Consider the following 15,418-nt stretch of genomic DNA (forward strand, 5'->3'; position numbering starts at 1 on the left):
AACCTAGAAGCCTTCGGCCCCATGCGTCCTATTAGCGTGCAGAGACATATTTTGCAATTTCTGAAAAAAGTTACAAATAAATTGAAAAATACATTCAATTATTTTCACTATATCCCAGTGGCAAAACTTTATTTGAAAATAAGCAATATTTAAAAAGTGAGTTTGACCACCCCATCCCATTCTTCCCACAAAACGTGTTGCTGTAGACCGGATCTAAAGCGGATCTCCACGGGAATTTCAAAGAGATACAAAACTGTGTCTTCATATGACGCCTTTTCGTCAGGATAATTACTAGATTCGTACGTGATACTTATACTGCCATGGCATTCACTGTTCTGTTCTGTATGGTAACCCACAACTGCAATGTTTGTGTCAGGAGATATTGCTCTAGTGATATAGCATGTATTTGTACTTATTTCAGGCTCATGGTGCCTTAGACAGTCTCTTCCTGTGTGACTTCTCCGAGTTGACTGACAAGACTGCACAGATCGTAAGTACACGTGTGGACAAATCACCTTCATTATTGTCCTGTCATTTCTTTCTTTCGTAACATTTGTGGTATGACGTTTTTGTTCAATATTTGATAGAAATTCATTTTCTGTTTCAAAGTCATTGGTTTTGAATAAATATCAGTGATGTTATTTATGAATGAAACTTCCATGACGGTTGATTGGTCACTGACAAAAGTTCTCATTTACTGACTTTAGGTTAGTCTGTTTGTGGCTCGACTCCAAGGTCCGACTATTGGGTTCACAGTTCATGGTCTCTTCACAGTTGACGCGTCCGCCATATTGATGGTAGGTTGTCATATTTAAAAGGGGTGCAATGTCAGACCCAATGCCCTTCTCCGTGATATTGTTAGAGAGTTATGAGCAAGTGGTTCCACCCACTCAGTGTAAAGAATATGATGTTCCAGCCACGGAATCTTCTTGTCATGTATCGAAGACGTGTTTAAATATCGATATCGTTCAGCGATATCATTCCAGATTATTGATAATTACCAAATTCGATTCTTAACTTAATACTTTGGCTTGAGGCTTTTTCGTGTTGAAAAGGAAGACCGATGTTTGAAGAACAGGGGTTGGTGGAATAGCCTAGTAGTTAAAGCGTCCACTCGTCACGCCGAAGACCCGGGTTCGATTCCCCACATGGGTACAATTTGTGAAGCCCATTTCTGGTGTCCACCGCCCTGATATTACTGGAATAGTGCTAAAAGCAATGTAAAACCATATTCACTCACTCACTGAAAATATTATAGTTGGAGCCTTCTTTATCTTAAAACGTGCAACGGTTATGAAGTTGCGTCATTTTGAACATTTACATTTTGAGATCTAGACGGGATGATGGATTTGTTTAAAGTCTGTTTGCAGTGAAAACATACCGTTGAATTTCACTTTAAACGAAAAGGTAAAACAAATAAAGAAAATTTAAGACTGCGATTCGTCATGATTTTACCTTGCCAACTGAACATTTAAATCTTAGAATTTTATTTAACTCATTACAAAAGTAGTTTAACAAACGACCACAGTTTCAAATCACTATTATATATTCTATTACAAGGGAGTACGCACATTAAATGAAACACGCACGTGCATTTGTTTCACTAATCCAACTACTTCGCTTTTCCCCGTGTAATGCAAACCAATAATAGCGATTAGAATCTATGATCGTTTATTAAACAACTTTTATCCTAAAATGAATTACAATTCTGATATTTAAATGTTTAAATGTTTAAAAGGCAAGGTAAAATTGGGAAGATTCGTAATCTTAATTTCACTTTATTTTAATTTGATTTTTATGTTTAAAGTGAAATTCTTCGGAACGTTTTCAGTGCAAACAGACTATCGATATAATTATATTGATGACATGAGCGGGGAAGTAAGTGTATGGTGTGTTACGCCTCATTCCATACTGTCGTAGCGTTATTTTTTTTAATCTGTTCTGGGCACATTGGTAACTGACAGATCACTATCAAATTGAATAATAGTATTGAAAAACCAGCCTCATAACTGTAGGAAATCTAATACATTTCACTTACCATGCACGTGCTTGTGACAGGAGCCTTCGCTGTAGCGTCTGTGTAAGGGTACCTTGTGTCATCGATGTTTGAGAGAGATACATAAACATATGCTTAGCGCAGAGATATGTCCTGAATGGCTACTGGATTGTGTAAAATTCTACTTACCATTATTCCCATATTGTCAAACGATGGTATTTGAAAATGAAACGCATTAATCGATGTATTACTTGTGGTACTTCTTCAATTACAGACAATTGGCACCTTGTTCACATACGCCATTGTGATGCTGCAACTGAACACAGGCCCCACCATGGACGATGGCAATCTTACCACCATATTTACTAGTATAGGTACTCTCTGAGGCAGCTATTCAATATACATTCGCATGTTATTTCTGTTTCATTTACGATACTGCCTCTGACTTGGAACCAGAGGCCATCAAACATTTACTGATTTCTCCTAATCATTAAAGTCATCCATCTGTATCATTGCTATTATATGCAATTAGTAAAACGACATCTCACAGTATCAACCCGCATCATCTAATTAAAGAAGTTCTGAATTTCTGAAGCATGATGAACTTGCCCACTTTGATGTCTTAATGTGTCTGCGTTTTGAAAAGTTCAAGGTATAATTCGTGACTTTAGGTTTAGCACTGATGTTTGTTAACAGGATTATATGTCAGACTTCCCGCAACACAGTAACATGTCTGAGTATCTCTAGAATTATTATCTTGCCGAACGTTGTGTCCGATTTGTAACTGTTCTGCTGAACACCATCGACTTAAACAAATGAACACCTGGTGTCACCGCGCCCATGGAATCTGCACCTGCGATACTTGTTATTCTCTTGTGTTTAACCTACACATGTATTGTTCTTTCAGATGAGCTATTTTCAAGTTTCGCAAGTTTCTAATAAATTCTGAAATTGTATATTTTAGTTAGATTTATTCCTGATTGACTGTGTGTCTTTGAACATAATAAAATCTTTTTTCTCACCCTGAATTTGAACTGATATTGTTCAACGGATGAATGGATGCATGTTGTCTATCCCCGCAGTTGTCTCACAGCGACGTGAAATGATCAAGGGTTCAGCTTGTTCAGCCTGACCTGACCAAGTGAATACTGGTGAAATGCATCACTGTGTCATAACTGGATGGGTCTGTTATTGTGAACGGCTGCACCTTTCTCAGTTGATTGTCAACCTGTCCGAACAGACGAGGCAGGGTTGCAGCTTGACATCTCAGTGTCGAGAAATCGCGTCAATGTCCTAACTTCCTTTAAAAAGACGCTACAGATTATTTAACGTTTCCGATGTAGGCATTTTCGCACGAAGGCAATGTTAATGACACTCTCTGCTACCCTATTTAATTAACTTTACTCGTTTGTGCTATTTGACCTCCTGGGTCATGCATACGTAGAGTAGCTCAGGTCAAGCTGAACAACTGGATTGTCAGTGTCTGAATAAAGTTCCGGAGTGATACGGTGTCATGGCAATTTAGGAACACTGAGACATCGTTTTGTTCTGCCGGTTCTCAGAGGTGTAAGAGACACAACTTTGAGTGTAGCGCCTTGTCCTTAGTTTCCACTGTTCAGGCTTACTACTATCATGGGCGTAAGGTCATCTCGTCTTCTAAAGATTTACAACTTGGCACATGTCTGCTGAAAGACTACATAGCACCAAGCAAACAAAAGAAACTCATTCGTCATTTGTGATACGAGTATGTTCCGAAGCAACAATTATTCCCATGACATAGAAGGTAGGGTACTTTAACTGAGTTAAGCTATATCATGTATAGCCACTAATACGTACACAGTGGAAGCTGTCTAAACAGGCATCTGTCCAATCCGGCAAGTTGTCAACACCAGCATAACATCACAGTCCCGTCTCTGGCTTGTACATTAATCATCAGCTCTACAATGCGGCACGTTGTCTAAGCTGGATTATTTCTTCAGTCCTGGTGAGTGCTGGTTTAGACAGCTGCCACTGTACACTTGTTTTCACCCAAATGTTGGCAGTGGGGTCAGCATTATAAACATAAATAATACCAAGCTTCGTGCTGAAGTGTCGTTTACTTTTGACGTAGTTCACCCTTTAGTTACATTACAGATTGTGTATAAATCACGTTCTACGCTGAGCATGAAGGGGAACTAACAGTATTACTGTCAATGGTTTAATGACCATCTGCAAACACATGCGCATTTAGTAATAGTACAATTGTTGCAGACAGGCATATTTCCTCATTTCTACGGCACTGAACATTTCAGTGCCTTTCAATGAGAGAGTTTCTTTTCGGCTACCATGGCTTCACCATGCACAGTGTTGAACAATAAGTAGAATGCTGGGTAATGCCTCTATAGATTACTCGAAGGAATATAACTTCACATCATTTCACCTGTTTTAAAACGGCTCACAGAAACGGAAATATTTGAATTGTGATGCCGCGTATGGACATATGACCTCTCGTCATTGCTTTTCTGAACATAGGCCTAAGGAAGGTTTGCATCAAGGCATATCAGCATATTGTCGAGGGAAAGCTTAAAAGAATGCCTGTACTATGTCGTATCAGCATATTGTTAAGGAAAACTCAGAGGAATGTCTGTATCAAGGTGTATTAGCATACTGTCGAAGAAAACTCAGAGGAATGTCTGTATCAAGGTGTATCAACACATTCTCCAAGGAAAGCCTCAAAGGAATATCTGTATCAAGACGTATTCCGTATATTGTCGATGACAAGCCCCAAGGGAATGTTTGTCTCAAAATATTGTGGAAGGAAATCTAAATCTGTTGTACCAGAATGTTGTACCAGTATGTTGTGAAAAGTAAGCTCTAAGGATGTCTGTATCAAGGCGTATTAGGGGGGTTGTAAAGGGATATGGTGTTTTGTCACTCTAAAGAACTCGGCGGATTTAACGTTGCAGACAGGCCAAGTGGTCTGTCTTGCGAAGTCATAACATGATCCGAATCATAGCCATAAAGCAATATATTACCAACAATTACATTTTATGTGTCGTGAATTTTGAGCTACGGGCGTCGCGCTACACTGACACTGTGCTCTACAGTATAATTTGGAAACAAGGAATGTCCTTAAGATCGAGACTTCATATGGTAGTGCTACGTTAAATGAAATCATTAAGATGTGTTCAGTTGTATACCCACACAAAGGTGCTGCATTATATAGAAACTCTTACAGAACACAATAAATTTTCAGACAATTTGGCTGGTTTGGTACGATTTTTATCCCGTGCAGCGCTTTTAGCGCCCAACGTGGAATATAGTATCGGAGTCCGAACGTCCTGTACGTAGGAATTGGAATATCTTAAGAACCGTTGACTATATTCTTTTCATATCTGGTACCAAGGTGTATCACTGTGTGAGAAAGGTCCACGTCAGGGTCGGTGACACTGACCTTCATTTCAAGTTCACAGTGGGACGTTAAACGTATTACCCTTGTCAGCGATATGTCAAGCGGTCTCTGGATTTTCTTCAAATTCAACACCAAGCTTCGTGCAGGAAAGGCGCAGTGTCAGTTGTGGGTGATTTTCGGGTAATGTTCAAGGTGAGGGGAGCACACTGAAGATGTCAGCATGGTAAATTGTACGTTAAGATTGTCAGCAAGATATCTCAAGAATGGTTCAATGGAAGCTCTTCAGACACCCCCAAGACCTCTCTCTCTCTTTTTGTTTGCTTCTTTTGTTTCGTTTCATTTTTACCTTTACTTTTATTTTACTATTTTATTTTTATTTTTGCTGCTGCTGCTGCTGTTGTTGTTGTTGTTGTTAAGCAATGTCTTGACTACCATTTTTGCATGTTTCATACACACTAACATTCGGGGCTGTGGGGTAGCCTAGTGGTTAAAGCGTTCTCTCGTCACGTTCGTCACCCGGGTTCGATTCCCCACATGGATACAATGTGTGGAGTCCCCCGCCGTGATATCGCTGGAATATCGCTAAAAGCGGCGTAAAACCAAACTCCTTCACTCACTAACATTCATGTCAAGGTTAAGTTGTCTTGAAAATATTTGTGTTTGAACATCTAAAGAGCAAGATATCAAGAGATGTTGGCTTGCCATGTTTTTGTTGACATTTTACTTGTTGACATTTAACTTCGTCATAAACTACGACCTGCACTTTCATTACTCTTTAAATTTGATCTGATAATTTACGGTGGAGGGCTACGTCACCTATTGACAAAGCTTGATAAGAAGTGTTAGTACCTGTGATGTCCGTCTCAATATCAAAACAATATCGACCGTACGAAATACACTTGGCAATGGCATTTTCAAAGTCAAACGTGATAATCACCCATACAGTTGATGGTTACGTCGACCCAGAAACTGCGCGTGTCTCAGCGCAGGCACACGATCCTATGAGTGAGAAATTTGACTAATATCCCCAATAAATGTGAACCCTGTCAGAGTAAATTGTTGGAGCGATTCGTGTATGAAAATCAACGTATATTGTGTGAAGTGGACATCGATCTGTCCATTATCTCCGCCGAAGGATATCTGACTAAAATCAATATGGCCATGTGAACAGAGGCATCATTAACAGACATGTTTCTATGTGCAAAAGCCTATGTCCATACAGTTATTATTGAGTAATCGTGTGTATGCCCGGTGTTCCATTACAAAGCATGCACTCTTATACACGCATTTACAGGGTATCCATGGAAAATCAACTTGGATCTTGAATTTACGTTGCGTATGTAGAACATAGGTAATGCATGGACTCCTCTGAATGATTTTGGTTTTGAGCAATATTACAGCAATATCACAACGGAGAACCCCAGAATCGGGCTTCACCCATTGGACCCATGTGGGAAACTGAACCCGGGTTTTCAGCGTTACCACACCACACCTGGATTCTTCTGAAAATATCAACTGTATAATGATTTGTATTAATTTCCAACTTGGAGGTGATATTAACAGAATCAATAACTTAGCAAGAATGCTATACAGAGTGTGTTACATAGTTCACTTTGAAAAGCTTCACTTAACACATGCATGATATCTAGGTGGTGGGTGCTACCAACAGGGCAGTGTATGATATCCTTTTATCCTGGTGTCGTCGACGTCAGTTACGCTAAATGAAAAAGTGAAACGTTTCTCGGGCATCGGCACGTCACTTTTATTTGTGCCATTTTATTTTTATTGCCATTAAAAAATGACTTGGCCGCGTCCCGATCATCCCTTTCTTCTATTTGTCCACCATAGGAATCAGTGCCTGCAAGGATGAGTGTGGCTGAATCTACAACTCATTAATACGTGCTAAACTTCCCAAGCTGAGAGAAAAAAATATTTAAAAGTATGTTTATGCAGCCATGTGTAGACAGCTTTCACGCCCAGGGGAATCTGTTTGGTCGAGCATTGCCATACAACACAGCATGGAGTGCCCTACACATCAGCAACTATACCACTGTTAGCACTGATAATCAAAACAACGGTGAACCAAAGAGCACTGAAAACAAACAGCTTAGTTTTCCAAATGTGAAGACTGACGTTCGATTTTTAGCTCACCTAAACAAAGCGAGTTAGTGGTTGTACACTCGTTTCTTGCTTTGTGAGTGAGTATAGTTTTACGCCGCTTATGCAATATTCCAGCATTAACACGGCGGGAGACACCAGAAGTGGGCTTCGCACATTGTACCCTTGTGGGGAATGGAAATGGGGGAATCGGTGTGATGTCTTGCTTTGTATTCAGAATTAAGTTTTTTGACAATTTATATATACATTTGGCGTTGGAAACAATTGTTCATAGTATTAAAGTTATCCCAAATCGTTCTCTGGCTAGCATGACTTTCATGATCTTTCTTTCTTTCTTGGTTATCTAATGCGACACACTTTCAAGCTAAATGACGGTGTTCTGTACAAGTTCGAGTCATGGAGCCATGCGACAGCCATGGGTTGATGAAGATCAGTTCTAAGCCCGATCATCACGGGTGGCATACGTTCAGATGGTGTGCGTTTTTATCATTACTTATACATGATGCGAATTTGTCTTAAATAATCTATGCTGGTCGTATGAGGCGACTAACAGGATCGGGTGATCAGGCTCACTGACTTGGTTGACACATGTCATCGGTTCCCAATTGCGCAGATTGATGCTCCTGCTGTTGATCAATCACTGGATTGTCTGGTCCAGACTCGATTATTTACAGACCGCCGACATCGTCAGTCATTGGCTTGCCCCATACACACTGGATTATGTACAGACCACAGACCCAAATAATCATAACAATGCCAAGAGTGGCGTTAAAATCTCAGAAAACAAAGTTACTTGCCATTAAATTCTTCAAAGCTTACCACTGACCTTAGATTCTAACAGTCATGAACCAAAGGGCATTAAGGACACGTGTCATCGTATCCCACCTGCATGGATCGATGTTCATGATGTTGATCACTGGAATGTCTAATACGCCGCCATATAGCCAGGTGAACTACAGTACGAGTTTCGTCGTTTCCCGGAGGCACTGGAAACAAACAGCTTTCTGCCAGGTAACAAAGAGTTGGCACAGCCACAGACGCGCGCAGCATACACATCACTTCACACAATGACCGAGGCCGCTGATGCTGAAATCTGCTTTGGCCATTTCAAAAGGTTTCTCAAATTAGGGGGAATGTACATTTCACATGAGACTAAACCAAAATGGCGCTGGGCTCAGTGCCTCTACACTGTATCTGTGTCTTCGTTGCTACTGGGATATCTGTCCGCATTCACCTTAATATTCACGGAGGAAAAGGGCTTGACCGGCAGTTTTACGTTATCATTGACCTTCTGGGTGTATTATGCATGGAGTGCTTACCAAGTACCCACCGTTGCCATTTCATTCTCGAAATACATCGCAACGTTTGTGAAAGAACTATCGTCTTTCTACATGATCTATGGCAGTGCCGTTAATTTGAAAAAGACTGGAGTTATAATCAAAATAATATTGACCATAGCAGTAGTATTCGTATTTCTGTGGCAATGTCTGGTCATGGCTGTGCTCCAGCTGTCAAGCACCACGTTTGGAAGACGATCGTATTATCCGTCCAACAAACTGGACGGTGTCGGTTATTTCATCTGCGTTCCATTCAACTCATTATTTCACGCTTACAGGAACATTGCTCTATTTGCACCATCTCTATTTTACCTTGCTCTTACTAGAATTATCAGTAAGGAGTTTGCGCGGGTCAACCAGCTAGTGAAAGAGATGGTCGAGTCAAAAACTGTGAAGGAAAACTGTGAATCATTACGGAAACGTCACATCCTGCTCTGTGGAGTGTTGAAAACCGGTAACAAAATTGTTACTCATACTATGTTCTCCTGCTTCACGACACAGATTCCCATACTCTGCTTTGTACTGTTTGGACTGCTCAGAGGAACCTTGTCCTTAAAAGATACACTGATGGCTATTGCCCTCACTGGAAATGGAATTCTGTTTATGTTCACGATGTTATTTACCGGCGCGTATCTGAGTTCAACGGTAAGTGCGCCAATGAGCAGTTTGTATGCAAAACAGATGCTACGTACATACCTTGTATACCTGTTCTAGTCGCATTGCTTATGTATAAGCTGAAATGTCTCTGGATCGCTGAAAATACAATGGTACGTGAATGTTATTCAATGAATGAAATATCAGCATGGTTACAGTACACGATATTAGGTCAAACGTTTGTGTTGTGTGTGATTAAACATGCTGAATATATCAGTATTGTTAGGTATTATTCACACTAATTTGTATACTTCTTTGTTTCCAAAATCCAAAATCCATGTTCAGTATTACTGGTTGATGTATTGGATCCGTGAATATTTAGTATCTCAGCTACCACCTTATTTCCACGACTCTTTGACCACTCTTCAAACGCTTCTTGTTAACGCGATATCTCATGAACTGCAGTAGCAATGTCGTCAAATTTGGGGACAGTCTGCCTTGGGAGATTACGCAGACACTAAATGATTTGGGTGACCTTGATCTTATTTTTCATATGACCACAACACTTTCTCGACTTTAATCTGGGTGATTATCCAGACACCAGTCATTTCACGTATCTTGTGTGTGAGCAAAAGAAAAGAGTAGTGAATATATTAAATATTTCATTCTTCTTTAGCGAAGCAGCCGTGAAGTAGCCAAGGACACTGTCTGCAATCGGCCACTGAATCTATTTTCTCTAGATCTCTCCGAATATTCGAGATCTTCTCTGTGGTAGAGTTAGAGAAGGCTTTACTGAGATCATTAATATTGACACACTTAGATTTTGGCAATTTAGGTTCCACATTTCTGCCAAGCAGCGAATTCATGAAATCATAACAAAAAGAGGTCTTTGAGACAATTTCTGAAAGTTTCTTTGCACAGTATGTAGATTTTGCACTCCGGATAGTCCGAGAACATGCATTTCAAGGCATGTTTTCCTCCATCTGCGTTCTGCATTTCACCATAGCCGTTTTGCCTCATGTAACTCTGAGCCATAACATCAGATCCTTCTTTAAGAATACTTTTCCTATATGGGATAGGTGCGTGTGTATCCAGGACTCCTGTCATTGTAGAACCATACAGTTCAGTCAGTTCATTAACATCGTCTGGCGTGTTTCTTAAGATCTCAGAGGTAATCAAATCAGACTTAAAGGCATCTTTATTGATAGATTTTAGGTTGGGACATTTCACGTCTACATACCGTGTTTCAGGTCTGTCCAAATTCCAGGTCATGGGACCCGTGAAGGTCCCGGGGTAGAATAGGCCTTCAGCAACCCATGCTTGCCATAAAAGGCGACTGTGCTTGTCGTAAGAGGCGACTAACGGGATCGGGTGGTCAGACTCACTGACTTGGTTGACACATGTCATCTGTTCCCAGTTGTGCAGATCGATGCTCATGTTGTTGGTCACTGGATTGTCTGGTCCAGACTCGATTATTTTACAGCCCGCCGGCATATAGCTGAAATATTGCTGAGTGCGGCGTAAAAATAAACTCACTCACTCCAGGTCATGGAGAAAAGAAGATGATATGATAAACTAATGTCCTCTACACTGGCCAGATGTTATCACCCAGTCCAGGTTGTGCCCTGATCTGTGCATGGGGCTTGTAACATGTTGATGAAGTTCATGAGCCCTCGGCATTGAGTTAACTTTCTTTCCATCAGCAGATTTTGGCTCATCAATGTGAATATTGAAGTTCCTGATAATTACCACATTCTTGTTTGATGCATGCTGACTGAGTAAGAAAGAGAACTCTTCATGACTGTCTCACACCAACAGTTTGTTCCTGGCTGAAGGTGGTGGTCTATATATACAGATCGTATGGACATATGTATTTCCAGAACTGATTTTGATGGTCATCCATTGAAATGTCCCAAAGTTGTCTGAAGGCTCCCAATACTCCACACGGATGCATTTTCTATGCACTAGTGCTATGCCACACACACACACACACACACACACACACACACACACACACACACACACACACACACACACACACACACACACACACACACACACACACACACACACACACACACACACACACACACACACACACACACACACACACACACATATATATATATATATATAAAGGTGGTAATCCATAAATGCTTGTCACCGTCTAGAATACCAATGTAATACCATCTGCAATATTTCAGGCTCACGGTTGTGTGGACGACCTGCTCCGTTGTGAACTTACGGAACTGGATTGTACTGAAGTGCATTCTGTGAGTCCCTACAGACGTTATACCCATTCCGTATTAACGATTAGAATTCATTTCTGTTCAAATTACGAACAGCGACAGTTGTATTGTACAGTTTCGGACGATCATCATGCGCTAAATCAATCTTTCACTTGCAGGTCAATCTGTTTATGAACCGTCTGATGAGACCGCAGATCGGATTTACAGTCCATGGACTATTTACTGTGGATGCGTCGGCAATATTAATGGTTTGAATATTTTAAACATACAAAAAATGATAAGCATTCCATACCCATAATTTTCAGTCCTATGGTGTGTTGCAAGTTGTGAGTAAGCGAATTAATCGCTTACCCCTGACTCCCACAAAATGGCGGAGCGGCTACCATTTGTTCGCGTTAAATTACTGAAGAATGGGAAAGCATCTTTAAGCAAGGACCTATAAAAGGTTAAATAATTATAGCTGTCTGTAAATGATGCTTAAGGGTTGAAAAATTTGGGAAATCACAAATGATCACCACTTGAAGCCGGTCTGTTTCATGTTCATGGGTTCAGTTTCGCAATATCGAATTATAATTCACAAGCTATGTTATATAAAAGGGTAACACTTTTCCGAAAATTTCCACTTGTCAGAAGGGTACACAAAGTCTTGACTACGAGTTGTCAAGATTCTATGGCAGCAGCGGTGACTGAATAGGTTAGGCTCCTGTGCGTTGATTTTGTGTACTGGCATATTGATGCTTCTCTATTACGGTTAAGGTTGGAATCCCTTTTGTAGTCCCAAAGTGTAGTCCCAACCATAACATGTTTTACATTTCACTACTTTCGTAATGATATCATGTTTTAATGGCTTAGGGTCAAATATTTCTTGTTATATGCAGGGTTAAACTCATGCGAGTATATTATCATCATGCTTGTATATCGGCATTATCCCCCAGTTTATCAAGTTCATAGGGTTTGCACAATGTTTAAAACGTCCACGCCGAAGACCCGGGTTTGAGTCTCCGCGTGGGTACAATGTATTTAGCCCATTTCTGAAGTCCGCCATTATATAGCTGGAATATTGCTAAAAGCGGCATAGTGTCATTTTCACTCGCTGTATGTGTGGATGTTTCGTTTCCACGTGTCATAAATTTGGACCCTATCATTCTGTACATTCTCAAATGTTAATGTTACAGGTGTGTGGCACGTTGCTCACATACGCCATCGTCGTTCTGCAACTTAAACCTGACGATACAGAAACAGGACTGTTTCCGGGAGAGCCATCTATGAATCAAACGGTGTCGTAACATAATCTACACGCTTGATAATATCGAGTGCGGTGTCTTACGGATTGTAACATGTACCAATGTATCAGTGTACCGATGTATCAGTGTACCGATGTATCAGTGTACCAATGTATCAGTGTACCGATGTATATCATGTCGTGTGTTCGCTATTTCTGTTATATTATTCTGCTATATTATTCTGCTTTTCTTATCATGGAAATAATGTGATTTCTCTGGTCGTGATGATATAGGATTGATGTAGTCCATGAAAATCCGGACGAGAAATTTTCAGCAAGTCATAACAAGAACAGGTAGTCCTGCTCCGATTCCAAATGCTTCAACCCACACTCATGTCAGTCAATGGATTGTATGCTCCAGACACGGTCGATTTATTGACGACCGTCATAAAACTTGAATGTTGCGGCGTTACACAATATGCGAACAAAACAAAAGCAGTGATTCAATGTGCCCGTGATTCAGTTTTATATTACAGTGCAAATTTCGATGGCTTCCGAACGACGTTCTCTTTTGTGTTAAGTCCTGGTTTTGGGTTGATAGCAATAAACCCGAAGCTACCACCCATGCCTGTTTCAGTTTTCACTCAAGAATTTCCAGAAAGATGATTAAACAAACATGAGCACAACTTTCAATCTGGTTTATGACTAAAAGGTAATGCAACGCAACTTTACCCCGATATTGTTCACATGCAAAACGTTTGAATCAGTGTTGTGGTTAGATATGCTGGAACTAAATAATGCCATTTATAATTTCTTGGCAGAAATGGTATTCATCCTGTGTGGTTTAACACTCCCTCAACTGCTTGGCCTTACAATAACAGAAGAGTACACTTCTCGTATAACTGATCAGGGTGTAATTCTGTGCAGTCTAAATGAGAGTTGTTATATAATGACCATGTCTTTCAGCAACAGCATGTCTTGCAGTTCAACTTGAAATTAACCTAACGGTTAAAGTGCCCACTCCTCAAGGGGGAGACCCGCGTTCGAATCCCCACATGGGCACAAAGTCTGAAGCCCATTTTCGGTGTTCCCCGTCGTGATATTGCTGGAATAATGTATTTGCTGAAAGCGACCTGAAACCCCAGTCATTCATTCAACTTTCCAACTTGACACATGTCATCGTTTACTCGTTCATCGTTTACAGGATCTTTGCATGTTTCCTGTTTCCACTTTCCGTAGTACTGTTCCAAAGTACTGTTATCAACTAAGGGCAAGTTCGACATCGGCACTAGTTTCTGGGTAAAATAGCACGAAGAAATATATTAAAAAATAAACTTCGATGTTATATGAGTATATGTACTTACACCAGTCTGGTTAGCTACTAAACAGTCCTTATCCTTGTACAACATGATATTGTATCAGAAGGTTTGCACACATTCACCACGTTTCTGTGCAGAAGAAAATGGGTCTTTTAGCATTCATTCATTCATTCATTAGATCGCATTTTTGTGACATGAATCAAACAAAAACGTGTCAACACTTTGTTGCAAATGGTTGGAGAATGATGCAGGAGAATGGCATCGAACCCATGGTTAATTCATGACGAGTGCATGCTGATGGCACCACGAGGTCGACGTCCCTTCCTCTGTTATGTTGTCTTCAGCCACTGTCACTTTCCCTTCATACTTTAGCTTTAGATGCCGTGGTAACTTCCGTTTCCGGTCACACGTTGTAGCGCCTTGTAAAACCCCAGAAATGTGACTGCAAAACGGTGAACGTGGCGCCTGGGATACCGTCATTTCGTGATGACCCGCGAATACCCGGGTTAGAACTGATCTTCAGAAACCCATACAAGCTGTAAGAGGTGACTAACGGGATCGGGTGGTCAGGCTCAATGACGTGATTGACAACATGCCATCGGTTCCAAATACATAGGTCGATGCTCATGGTTTTTAACCACTCGATTGTCTCGACTCGACTATTGACTATACCAGGTATCCCATCCCGTCATAAACACATGGAAAGGCTAATCCATTGTTTTGCTGAAAATGTTTGGTATGTATGATACAGGTCAAAATAAGGAATTCCGATGCATTGGGTGGCGCTCTTCCTAATCGTTATAGGCGTAATATGCTTGACTGTATCTTAAAGGTAAACTGTAGACACCAAATAAAGGGTGAATTTGCTTTACATACTGCTGGCCTGACAGGCACAGTCCTCCCTCAGGTATTAATTACAGTTCCTCCATAGTTCCGTGACTCGCTATATGACCGCATCAATACTATATGGGATTTTTTAATTGTCTCTTTTATTGCAAAGTGAGGGCTATAAAGAGACGTTAGAGGACTTACAAATGTGTAATTCTGACCTTCTATTGGTATTAGTGCATCGTTCATTTAGTTTTCACAACAAGTCAGGATAGGTGCTTGATCACAAAAGCAATGTTAAAGTGTCACATAAGTACGACTAAACATTTTATAAATAAAAATTCATAGTTATCAGTAATCAAGC

At 40.5% G+C, this 15,418-nt stretch overlaps 1 long non-coding RNA gene across 1 annotated transcript; it reads left to right on the top strand.

Annotated features, from left to right (window-relative positions):
• Nucleotides 1–415: 415 nt before the first annotated feature.
• On the top strand, nucleotides 416–2,340 carry LOC137281355 (uncharacterized). The gene is made up of 3 exons (XR_010956732.1): nucleotides 416–490; nucleotides 708–797; nucleotides 2,271–2,340. It is a non-coding gene; the product is annotated as an uncharacterized lncRNA (long non-coding RNA).
• Nucleotides 2,341–15,418: the final 13,078 nt, after the last annotated feature.

Source organism: Haliotis asinina, chromosome 4 (genome assembly GCF_037392515.1).
Source record: "Haliotis asinina isolate JCU_RB_2024 chromosome 4, JCU_Hal_asi_v2, whole genome shotgun sequence".
NCBI classification, from domain to species: domain Eukaryota; kingdom Metazoa; phylum Mollusca; class Gastropoda; order Lepetellida; family Haliotidae; genus Haliotis; species Haliotis asinina.